Source organism: Podarcis muralis, chromosome 6 (assembly GCF_964188315.1).
Source record: "Podarcis muralis chromosome 6, rPodMur119.hap1.1, whole genome shotgun sequence".
Lineage (NCBI taxonomy): Eukaryota > Metazoa > Chordata > Lepidosauria > Squamata > Lacertidae > Podarcis > Podarcis muralis.
In genome coordinates, this window is record NC_135660.1 from 46,651,974 (window position 1) to 46,665,778 (window position 13,805).

The following is a 13,805-nucleotide window of genomic DNA, read 5'->3' on the forward strand; positions in this document are numbered from 1 at the left end:
GTGTTCTGCAAAGGAGGAAGAAGGCTTAGAGGTGCTTTTCAAGTTTAAGAGAAAGCGACTGAGAGGCAGAGTAATTAAATTCATTGTGAGCCGTGTCCATCCTGCATAGCATAATAGGACTAAACCAGAAACTGTATCAGATAGCCTAACTTCCTATTGCCATGTTAATTGTCATGCTGCTGAGCTACGCAGCAACCAAATTACATTTATGCAGGATTAATTAGTACCATTCTCAATGAAGTTAATATTCAATGTAAATGAAGCAGATTAGCATGGAGTTATGTGATGGCTTATGAGAATGGAAACAGGATTTTTCATTTCTAAAATGGTGGGATTATCATAAAGTCAAATGTAATAGAAGGAAAACAAAACTGTTAGAAATTCAAATGCAAGTCTTCTATTTGGTTTTTTAACAGTACAGAAGAGACATGGATTTATAGAGGTAGGAAGACCATTCTGTGTGGATAGATATGCACCCACTCCACATCTCCTTTGGTTCTGCTGAAATTGGAGGTGATCTTTTATACCTCTCATGTTGACCATGATGTCAACAAATCACTCTAAGTTGGATCAGGTTCCTCACAAAGCCTATTGTCACATTTTTGTACTCTCTATTGTTTGTGTACTATATCACCACATATACAAGGTGTGTGTGTGTGTGTTTATGCTCTGTTTTTCTGCTGTAGATCCATGTGCTATGCAATAAAGTGAGGTAGCTTAAATGTTGCCCACGGAGTACTGGACAGTTTTTGGATGATTTTATTATTGTTAAACTTTTTCGAAAATTGCCCACTGCTCTGCTTGGAGCTCTTTGATATGCCATAGGCAGAGCTGTGGACAGCTTTACCTTGCAATGCCAATTAGAGGACATCCCCTTCCAACAAGAGCAAGTGCTAGGAAAGCTAAATTGGTCAGTGTGAAGCTACTAGTGTTTTTAAAAAAATTACAAGCAATACTCAGCCACCTCTTAATTTTCTAGGGCAAGAAATAGATAAACCCCACCTCCATCAGATATGAAACTAATATAATTTTTGGAGCTTTAGTTTGCCTAACATGTGTTATGAAGAAAAGTAGATTCCTTTTCCTCCCCACAAAATTCTCAGGATCTGCAATTTGGCAGACTTAAACCGTTCTGGAGAGACTCCAAATGTCAACTTCTTCATCCAAAAGGGTGTGGGCATCATTTTCTTTAAAGAAATAAAAAAAAAATCCCAATAACAGTAAATGGGGAACAGAGAGCCACATTTTACACAGAGTGGCTTGGAAGCTAAATCAAGATCAAAGGATAGAGAAGACAGAGCGACTGAGGGAACATCTGTCTGATATTGTACCATTTTATGATCAGAAGTTGGCTGTACTTGCTGGAAAGAATGTTATTTGTATCCATCTGCCTCAAGAGACAATGGAGTATGCCTCTGAGGGTGAAGTCAAACCACTGCATTAGCATAATCAAAGTGAGATCCCCAGGGTACAAGCCTGGGCCGTGTCTTTGGCTGCCCAGATGACAACACACACACACACACACACTTTGGCTGCCCAGATGACAAGACACACACACACACACACACACACACACACACACACACACACACGGCCTTGCTGATGTAGTCCAAAGGAAAGCAGAACAATATATTAGGCACCAGCTTGGCTGCAAGAAGACAGCAAAGATACCCATACTTGAGGGAAGCAGACTAGCTTAGGAAGTGCAAGGAAAGCCAGGTTCAGGGCAAGGGAGGCGGCATTTTTTTCCAATAATTGAGCTTGCGCCTCACGTGAGTCCCATTCATGAGCTTTGCAAACCATTCAAGTTTCATGCAAGTGCTAGTGAGATTTAGCAATATGCATGTATTCAGCCATGAAAAATAACAAACCAATAGTCAGCTTATCAAACTAGGTCATTATGATTGTACAACCCATTTCAATGTCAGATCTGTTGTGCCGATAAAGTGTGCATTCCCTTGAATTCTGTTTAACTGAAGTGATGTGAGTAGCCATTAACATTCATTGTTATGTTTCTAATCCTGCCTCCTACCATGATTGTGTAATTCCTATTTAAATCAATCCGGTTTTCTCCCATAGAAGTTGGGTTAGGATCCCACCCTTCTGCATTTTGATTTGTTTTTGCAACTGGCTGCTAAGCAAGTATCACAGATAAATCCAGCCATCTCTGCTCTCCATTCCTCTTTACCATTTTATTGCTTGTGTGGAGACAAAATCTTACACACACACACACACACACACACACTTGCAGGTGCAAATAAAGACACTGCAGTACAAACCAAATACATAACCCTTGTGGGTATACAAATAGATACTTGGTGATAGGGAGCAATGATTAACAGTAGCAGAATGGCAAATAGTAAAATCCATTATGCAAGGAATTCTCCCAGATCAAAGCCAAGTATGTCATTTTCCAAATACACAAGTGTGGGCGAAGCTGACATGCATTTTATGAGCCGTGGACTGAAACAAACTGAGCTTATGGAAGGACCACAATAAAAATGAATGTGCACAGGACTTTGAACCCATTGCTTACTCATGGCAATACCTATCTCTGTCCTCCAACACCTTGCTACCACTCTCAAACCCCCCCCCCCATTATCTGCCAACTCGGGTTGCCATTGCATGCTGCCAATGGTAGGGCCAAGCACTGATCCCCACAAATTTACAACAGTTCATGCACAAGGATCAACATGTTTACATCCAATTCCATTTGACTCTATATATGGACTCTAAACTTTTAAGAGTACAGATTGTGTAACCAGTCGGCGACAGTCCCAGCCCCCAGGGATCATAAGGAAGGAATAAAGACTCTGACAACATTATATGGAATTAAAACCAGGCCACAACTTTGTTAAATTTCTGAATGTAGGAAGATCTTGGCTTCATAGCTGTCAACATTCAGATTTGAAAACAAGGGATCAGCAGCCTCGAAAATAAGGGATCTGCAACCTCACCTGTCCTGGGGACAGTCTACGGGATATCTAGCAATCCAGGATAGCAGCGGGAAGCCGCGGGAAACGGCGCTGGAATAAGGGGATTTCCCGCAAAAAAGGGAAGGTTGACAGCTATGCTTGGCTTAGGCCTTGGGCGTGTATCCCTCCCAGCCCCCCAGCCGGGGGGAACTGGGGCTCATCAGGGTAAATGGGATATGGAGGTGCTCTGCAAGACATAAGTGTAGCAGGCAGCCAAGCCCATATCCCCACACGCAGGGTAGTTCACTGACAACCTTTTAGTGTATGGCCAGTGACACCCATATATATAACCCCTTTAAGAGGGGGACCCTGGAACCCCCGCCGCAGGGGGGTGAGTCACCACTTCATGCCCCCACGCTATAGGGAAGAAAAGACTAAAGGATTCTACCCAAGGCCATAACCGCCAAAGTTGTGACAAATTGCTACAGGGAAGACAAAACCTGTCAATGCAGGAAAAATTTATTCCCAGTCTTTCAACAGCAACCAGTCAAAGAACATAGCAGCGCCCGCTAAACAGGAAGAAAAAGTTAACCTGCAAACAAGAAACATTAAACAAAGGGAGGGCAGGGAGGGTGAATCTCCAGAGCCAACTGCCTGGCTATTGTCAGCTCCACCCCCTATTTATAAATGGGGCTGGCCCCACCTCCCAGCAAGAAACTTGATTACTGAGGCTGGGCGTGAACCTCCAAAAATTAACACGGAGAGGCAAACCAGCCCGTTTGCCAGTAAGCTCCCTGGGAACTGTAGCACCATGTGCGATCCCACAAAGGGCACCCACAATGTAAAGTGTGAGTGCTCATTGTGCTAATGAAGTCTGTGTGTATTGGGATGAATGAACATAGGTCATTGTTCAGACAGGACCTCAAACACATGGAAAACAGAAGCAGGGGCTTCTGTCACATAGATAACTGTCTTCCATCTTGCTCAGGGCTGAGCTGTGATCTTTCCTCTTAATGTATTCCAAATATATATTTCACCAATGTCTCACTTCCCCCTCCACTCCCAGTTTGTCTGCAGCAAATCAGTCTGTTTTCATGTTTAATGCAGGCTATCCACCATCCCTTCATGAGTAAATTGTCTCATATTAAGGGGTAAATGTTAACTTTTAATGTATTGGTATCATTATTGTTCTCTGGGAAAGATCGAAGGCTGAAATAAACCAGTGACTGGAAATGCTGAAAGTATTTTAATTTTTTTTTTTTACTTAACTACCCCTAATAGTTTAAATTGGTTTGGAATTTATTTGTGAAGAATGACCCACCCGATCTCCAAGAGTCATAGACACCACAGACACTTAATGAGTCACAAACGAACTTTCAAGAGAGGGGGAAACTGATACCAACAAACAGGCCCACACCCTTAATTTAACTATCTTCTCTTATTTTGGTCCTCTTTGATGGAAATCATTAGGAGGCAGTCTTGATTTTGTTTGCAGATGGTAATCAAACACCCACCAGCTTCCCACATGGCAGGCATGTAATAAGCTTTGACAAAGTGAAAAGTTGTGATAAAACTGTACATATTTCTCAGCTCCTAACTTTGTTATCAAGTCTTGCTCATATTGTTTCCATAGATCTTATCTTCGTAAGCAGCACATGACTTTCTAATTGCATTGAACTGTAGAAGAGTAGAAGGCAAATTGCATTCAATCATGCCACATCATCATTTCTCCCCTCATGTCACGTTGATACATAAGAAAAATAAAGTATCTAGTGCACATAGAGACAAGGGTGGAGATTGCCTCCTGCAGCCTCAGTATGATTGATGTATTAATTTAATTTATTTAGGTGTCAATCAATAAGCTTACTTTCCCCCCAAAATATTACATATAAAATGCAATGTGAATAATTAAAATCAACAGTAAGTGATAAAAGGAAGCTAAATGAAAATAACAGCAAAGTACCTTTCCTTGCAAAAGAGACAACATAAATAGTTTACTGACGGTATTAAACTGCAGTGGGCCACAATAGTCAGTTTATATAATAGTCAGTTTATAATAAAGCCTGGGTGAATAAAAAGGGCTGCATTTGGCGTTGAAAATACAACAGAGAAGGCACCAAGTGAGACTTTTCTGGGGAGGCTATTCCATAGCTAGGATGCCTCTACCACCATGCTGCCTTCATGCCCAGCCCACTATTGCCTCTCAAGGCATCTGTAACTCTGCCAGACTACTTTTATGTAAAGACCTCTTGTGCACCCCTTTGAGCAACCAATGCCTGCTCTTTCCCAGGCTTCTGTGAAATGGCTTTACTCCTTCTGCTGAACGTAAGCTGTGCACCAGAGTCCTGGGGCTGAATATGAGCAGAATGTTCAATGATGAGGTACAGGTGGCTTCATTAATCTGCAGCGATTGGTAAAGAGGCAGTGTGCCCTTAGAAACAATGAAGCTGCAGAGGGTCTCCAAACGTAAAACCTCTTCTGCAGTAACCCCAGAGTCTTGAGTAAGTCACCATTTCCTTACTTCATGGGTTAATGCAGAAGAAGGGCCCCCAGAAAGATGAAATGGAGTATATGATAAGGGATCTACAATCTCTTTTTTAAAAAAATAAAAAATCCCCGGATCAAATTTGCTCTGAAACCTAAGAAGGAAGGGGAAGAAAGCCACCTGGGGGAAAAGCAAATGTAATATGAAATCCTATGTTCCCCTGTTCACTATTATGGGTAATTTAGAAATGGCTATACCCACTACCTTTTGGGCCAAAGTGGATGGAATTTACAGGCACATAGTACCTCCAGAGTAGATTAAGTCTGACCAGCTTGCAGACAAATAGGTGCAGACATTTTTGGTGGGGAAAGTGAAAGGGATTCAGTTCCTTCCACAAACCCTTATGGACATCTTTTCTTTTTTTTGGGGGGGGGGTGTTCTGTGTTAAAATGATTAAGAGGTGTCTAGAAAGCTGTATGTTATGTTCAGAAGAGCTCAGGGGCATGTCTTTGTTAAAGAAAAGCAGTGTGGAATTAATTATTTAATATTTATTGATTTAGCTATCTACTTGCTTATTTACTTTTTATTTCATTATCAGTTGGCTGATTTGTTGCATGGTTAAAAGTTGAAGTAGACACTAATAAAATAAAATAATGCCAATAACATATTGGCTCATGATAGTGAAAGGAATCCAAACGGAATACTCTTGTGTCTACTCTGTAGCAGCTCAATCTGCAATTCAAGGAAGGAAAATATGTAGTGCCATCTTTTGATTAATGCAGCAGATCAGGTATTTCAGTGTCATTTAAGTTATTTATCTGAAACATTTGTAGACTGTCCAAATTCACAGAATTCTCTTCATGATTCACAACAATTTGAAGCAACTTACAATTAACATGTTAAAAACAATTGATCTGAAATACTGAAAATAAATCACCAAATTAAAAAAATTGACACTCAACAATTTTAGAATTTTGTAGCTGCTCCCCTCTCTGCCTTACTCCTTAAATCTAGGCTTGTGAACACAAATAGAAGAGCTACATAAAGACCTGCTAACATTGAAAATGGTAACAAGGAAGGCATTGTTAAAAGGGATAGTTACATTTAGAAAGTATGTTTACTTTCAGGCTCTTGTGTGATTGTTTTGAAAACTTCACTTTTATTAAATCTTTCTGAACATGCTATTCTTCTCTTCAACTCAGTCTGTACTTTAACACAACATCTTGACACTTTCATAGGAGTAGGAAATAAAATGAAAAGAGAGAGAGAACTCTTCAAAGTGTCAAGATGTATTTTCCAGGCCTGTCACCTAAGAACCTTTGTGGTTCTATCCATTTATTTGGCATAATTTTTACCATTCTACACAGTTTTTGTGCTGCTCAGTAAATATTGTGCATGACTATCTATGATTCAATGTATCTTCTATATTGTCATGACTAAAAATAGCTTAATGAGACACCCAAATTAGGAGGACGTTGCCTAGTTTCTACAGTTTTGCTTCACTGTTCAGCTACTCCCGTGATAATATGCTGTAGCTATATCCTTATAGGCAATGAAGTAATTAAAGCAATATCCCAATGATTATTCCCACTGTGGAACCATAGATCACCAAGACTATCACAGCTGAGTCCTTGGTGAAGCTGTGTTGCATTGAAAGGCCTACAAAGAACGACTGATTCTGGGTTATGCTTTGCAAATTCTTTTTGGGGAAGATGCTGGCGTATTCTGACATATTATAGCCTGGATTAGGTTTACAGTAAAAAATATTGGATTTGTTCTCAAAGGGAAAAGGCTACCCACCATTTTGAAATAAGATTTCATTTACTTCACCTGCTTTCCATAATCCTTCTCCTTTTATGCTCCCTTTCTGTCAAACTGACATCAACTGTCTCATGTTTTTTTCCTTCTTTTTCTTTTTCTGCATTTCCTGCCTCTAACAGGAGTTGGCCACCTGGCAACAGCATCTCTGGGACAAATGTTTTATCCAGGGGTAGCCAACATTGTGCTCTTCAGATGTTGTTGAACTCCAATTCCTATCAGCCATAGCCAGCTTGACCAAGGATGATGGATTTTGTGGTCCAAAAACAACTGGAAGGCACTGGCACTGTGTTGGCTACCATTGGTTCTATCCATCCATTGGAACAGTCACCCCTTTTTTTTGTTGGAGTATAGAAAATAGAATACAGTGATTGTGGTAGTATAAATGGTTGAATGAACTAAGGAACAGAAGAGGGAGAGGTTCGAGTACAGCAAGAAGGAAGTAACACTGAAAGGTGAAACGCGTCTGTTTAAACAATGGCAGAACTCTTAGTAAACTAGGAGGAACACAGAATCAAAAAATGCAGTTTTAAACAACCAGAAAGGTTTGAGTAAAGCAGCCATGGAGAGACAGAGAGTTTTAACAAGGAGAAATAGTGGAGATAAGTACCACACAAAAGCCAACAGGAAAAACGTAACACAACAGAGCCTTTCCCCCACCCCCTTCTTGCTGCATTCAAACCTTGTTTTAAACTGCCACTCATCACTCACTGTCATTCTCTAGCACATCTTTGCTGTTATTTAAAATGGCCACTTTTCCTCTTTCAGTATTCTTTCATCCGTGCTTTACTCAAATCTCTGCCACTGTTTAAAACCACTTTTCCCATCTCAGTGACCATTCTGCATCACTCCTTTTATCATGGCCAATGTTGTTTTGAAGCCTGCCTTTACTATTATTTCTTTATTTTATTTCATAAAATGTATATACCACTTGATTGCAAAAAAATAATAATAATAATAATCTCAAACTGGTTTATAAAAGATAAAATAGTAAAATCAAGAAATATTTACAACCTTGCTTTAAAACACACAAAAGTTAAAATATTAAAACAGATTAAAATTACCTCAACTTTATAAGCATCTTGGTGAGACACTACAAATCCTCAAATGGGACTGTGGTCTGACTATGTGCAAATTATCCAATATTCTCTTTCAAAGGTTATAGAGAAGTTAGAGCTGTTTTATTTATTCAGCCCAAAATGGATTTTCAATCCAATATTAATCACATTTACTTGGAATTAAGTCACATTGATTTCATTAATTATGCCCACTGAATATGTGTAGGACTGCTGCCTTTCATTCATAAGCAGGCTGACACAATTTTTGATTATTTTTTGCTAGAATATGCACACAGAGTCCTTCCTTCACATCAGAACATATGATTTCTCTTTAAATGAAAGGGATTGATGCATTTCCCAGATGTCACTGTGATAGCATTCTGTTTCCACAACTCCCTGTGGATGAAAGATCATTTCCAATCTTGAAAAAGATATTCAATTTGAAATTAGGTAAGTGCTTATTTGGCTGAAAGACATTTGACAAACACAATCTTCTTAAGGGGCTTCAGGTGAAGAATATAGTCAGTGGAATTTAATTAGCAATTGAATTCTGCAGTGGCTTGCTTCCAGTTGAAGCCCGCAGGTATCTGTAATGGTAATTAAAATGTCTGGCAGTTTATAAGTATAATCACCATAAAGTAAGAGAAATGCAAAATTCTAGGAAGTGACCTAGTATCACCATATAATTTCCTTGGCACCTGCAAGCAAAATTCAAACTGTGCGTTCATAATGTTTAATTACTAGTGGTGGTATTATTTTGAAATCTAACAAATTTATTTTATTTTTGTAAGGCTTGTGAAGCTATTTATTAGGCGATCATGCTTATTGGATGAAATTTCCTCCGATATGTAGGTATGCAAATCGGGATCTGGTTTATAATGATTTATTCTAGAGTTACCCCGCCCATAAATGACATGGCTTACATTTAAACTGAAAAGCAATAGCTCAAATGACAACTTTGCCTTGTGCCTATGAGTAAAGGACCAGACAATTGCCCCTCAAGGATCACAACATGCAAAAGGGGATGTAATGTTGTTTTTCCTCCACTGCCATGGAAGTGGGTAAGTGTGTGTGAAAGGTGGGTATAGAGAGGGAGACAAGGTGACCTGTTTGCTTGGAAGTTGAGCTCTTCCAGGTCCTGCTTGCTGATTCTACTGCTAATTGTGAGCTGTCTCTTCCTCCCAGTCACCATTTTGCACTCTCCACAATTTCCTGGACCTAATGTGTGAGCATTTGTACATGTGGGATGATGGTGACCCCACCCCACGGTCTTTTTCTGGGGTCTGATAATGGTGAGAAAAAGGATGAAAAGAGGCTGTCTGTTGGGGTATCCTGACCATTTATAGTATCACACATGGCCCTTCCCCCAACTGGCCAGGCTAGAAAAAATAGCAGTAGCACCTTTGCTTATTAAATGTGTTTCTTTAAACAGCATTGTCTCATGCTTAAGGGAAGCAATCTTTTTCCATGATCCATTTTAAAAAAGATACATTCATCAAAGTGGTGCACCATTTAAATGTATTTAAATTGCTTAATTAATCTGTGGGAGCTGGGATGAGGGAAATTAGATCATCTTTATTCAGTTGACAGCCCTAGTCATTACCATTTTGATAGGATGGGATAAACAGGAACAGAAAATAATAAGCAGAACATGCAAGTCAGAGCAGTGGGAACGACAAGCAACAGGTAACCAAAGAGAGGTGTGCTGTAAGCAAGACCATGTCAAATCACATCCCGGCAAAAAGAGGTCAAGTGTGAAGCAGACATGTGCTCCAGCAAAGCTCTCTTGTGACATCCCTAGGATATTTACAAAGTTTTCTGTCTCTGAAATTCTCACTGGCTCCTTGTCCTTTTAGCTCACTCTTCCTGAGAGAAAGAGAACCTCTTGATTTCTTGGCAGGCAAGATTTGAAATTGTACAAATCTCCTCAGGGCACCTTGTACTAGAAGAAAGCGTGCCTTTTAAATGCACAATTTTCTGTCCAGCATGAAAGCAGAAAGACGTTCAAAGATGCCAAAGTCAAAGGCTGGAGAGAGGCCTTTTAATCCCGCCACCAGGTATCTGAAGATAGCTGCAGAGTTTCATTTGTAGGCTGGAAGGTAATGCCATTTCATGCATCATCTGGTTAAAAAATAAATCTGCTGCTGCTGCTCAAGTCCTAACTTCTCTGTCACCTCTTCTTGCAGATGATTTTCAGGCATATATATAGTGCAATTTTAGAATAAAATCTGATTCCAAAGCTTGAAATATTCACCGCTTGACTTCTCCTGTTCTATATTTGCTTGTCAGAAGCAGAATCCTTTTTTGAAAAAATAGCCTTGCCTCCTACACACAAAACTTGCCCCACTATCTTGCATGATACACAATGTCAAAAAAGGCATTTTCAAGGGATAGACAATGTGATTGGTTCTGCTTTCCTAATCCGTCAGATGTACAAAGAAATCAACAAAATTGGGCTCTCTCCCTAGTTGATAGAAGTGCTTGTATGCGCTTGTGGCTTTCTAAAGATAAGCCATAGTGGAAAGATCATACACTTCAATATTTATTAGGTTAAAATACCTACATTTATTTTGCATTAGGTAAGAAACTAGCTATCCAAGGTGTCATTAGTGTCTTAAGAAAGTCCCTTCCAGTGGATCTGATAATGAGCAATATGCAACAGATTATTTTGGGGAAACTTACTTTCATAAACTAGTGCTTTTAAAAACTCTTTTCCCTTGAGTCATACAACTCTCCCTAAGCAAATCACAGAATTCTAGTTCTGAAATACAAATTCGCACAGCCTCCTTTCCCCCCCTAAGAGGCTGATTTCTTTGCTTTGAATTACCACATTCAAATGCACATCCTTCATTCTGGTGATTACAGTTAATTGCATAGGCTGTGTTTGGACTTAACACTAAGTGATGGCTTAGCATTACATGAATGAACCTAGCCTTCCTCCCAGGATTGCATTTGGCCTCCTTCACTCTTTCTCCCACAGGGCCAAGAAGAGGAGTGCAGAAGTTTTTGATCCTGCATTTATTTAACCTCAGCTTGTTATTTCATCCAAATGCTGTCTGCCTGTTTCATTGTGCTCACTAGATGGGATTCGAAGGAGTCAGTCAGTTATGGGGGAGTTATTGGTCAGTTATTGGTCAAATTAATACTTGGGATCTAAATTTTTATGATTCACTGACAGGAAACCATAGGAATCAACACAATACCTATGAATTTAACTACTTCAAAAAATAGCCATGACTTCACTGTGCAAACAGGCACCAAAGAAGGTCCCTTGTAATAGCCAGGGGGTCACCAACATGGTGCCCATGAGTGCAATGGCTCTTTAGAGTACCCCCCCCCCAGTCACACACTGCCCCTTAAGGCCATGAGGAGGTGATGATAGTTATCTAGAAAAGAACACAGAGTTGATGGAAATAGTGACACTTTCCTATTTCCTTTTTCAGCTCTATGTGCCTGTTAAGGCACAGATAAATTCTGTTGTATCTGACTTGCTATCCAAATCCTTTGAAAGAGTAAAATGTGTGGGCATACCTTTTCAATTTCTGCCTGTTTGGAAGGGGGACTGATTCAGGGATGGGGTAGAGAAGTGATCAAAGTTTCCCGATGTCCCCATGGTCCTATAAGGTTGGTGACCCCTGCAAGAGTTCCCATCACCTTTCTTGAAAGAAGCAGTCACATGCTTTCTGACACCTGGCTGGATGAGTTTTGAATTCAATCAAACTGACAATTTGGTCCCCTCCACTGGGGGGTGGGGGGACCCCTCAGAGAAAAGCTCTGCACAAGATCCTTGAGAGCCAGTGTGGTGTAGTGGTTAAGAGCGGTAGTCACGTAATCTGGGTAACCGGGTTCGCGTCTCCGCTCCTCCACATGCAGCTGCTGGGTGACCTTGGGCCAGTCACACTTCTTTGAAGTCTCTCAGCCCCACTCACCTCACAGAGTGTTTGTTGTGGGGGAGGAAGGGAAAGGAGATTGTTAGCCGCTTTGAGACTCCTGAAGGGGAGTGAAAGGCGGGATATCAAATCCAAACTCCTCTTCTTCTTCTTCTTCTTTCTCTGGGGAAGCCACATCATCTGAAACCTGGATTACCCACCCACCAACATAATTTTACCATAATTTTATTTATTTCTCCTAATAATAGATGGCAGCTATCTGTGATTATCAGAAAGTTGAAGGGATGCCTCTGTAATGGGAAGAAAGAGCTGTATTTCTCTCTTTTACACACACACACACACACACACACACACACACACTTTTCTAAGTACATATCTGCAAAAGTGTTATCTCTTAACAATATGAAACTGATGCCCATTATAAGTAAAGATGTCTATGCACCCATCCTTAACTGGGCGCACCAGGAGTATAAAGGGGGGGGGGGAATGACAACCAAAATTAACAATCAAGGTGGGCCTGTATGGAATCAGACGTGGATGACTTCTGTTGTTGATGATCCTGTGCATCGCATAGGACTACAAAGGATTTAACCCACCTGGAACTCTTCCAACCATAAAAAAATTCCTTGGGCCACAGATGACTCATCTAACATCTTGTCATAAAGTGAAATATGCATGAATGTCGTAGATGCATTATTCACCTATATGCAGTTAAGCAAAAGACAGGAAGATTACTATCAATATGATTCATTTATTTCACCACCCTTTCCTATGGTAAGTTGATAAGAATAGCAAGAACACTGTGGCTCAGTCTGACAACATACTAGAGCAATTGCAGGGACTGATTCTAAACACAGCTGAGCATTCAAAACCTCTGGGGCAGAACTGGACTGGATTATACTTAAAAGTGGAGATTGATTGGCATAGAATATGGAAAGGAACAGCTAATCATCTCACTAAAATGAGGCCTTTAGGTAAGGTTTCTTTGTATAGTTTTTTATTGAGATTCTATTGAGAAAGGTCTTTCACAATCATAATAGAGTAATATAAATAAATAAATAAACTACGAAAAGACCCATCTACCCCCCTTTACAGAGGGAAACAGGATCCAGATCCCACACTGCAAGACAAAGTACACTATAACATAAGACAGTACAATATAAAATACAACTATTACAATAAACCTAATAAGCTGTTTGAATATTTAGGTGTTGTCTTCCCTTTCCTTTACCTTTCTACAATATGCAGGTTTTCTTCCTGGCAAATATGGAAGGATTTAAAAAATCACCCTAGGCTTCAGAGTGTCCACAACCATTTATATATTGTTATGACCATCCAACCACGCTCCTGCCAACTAAGGAAGAAGCTAAGGTGTTCTGACCACCTTCCTAAGGTCATAAGAATTAGGCCAAAGATCCAACCTAGTCCACCATCCTGTTCTCAAAGTAGCTAACCTATAGGAAGCCCACAAGCAGAACATGAGAGCAAACGCATGCCCCATCCGTTCTAATTTCTAGCAACTGATATTCAGAAGCCTACTGTATCTGACATGGGATGTAATACATAATCATGGCTAGTAGCCACTTATCCTCCATGAACCTTCTTTAAAGGCATCCAAGTTGGTGGCCTTTACTGCATC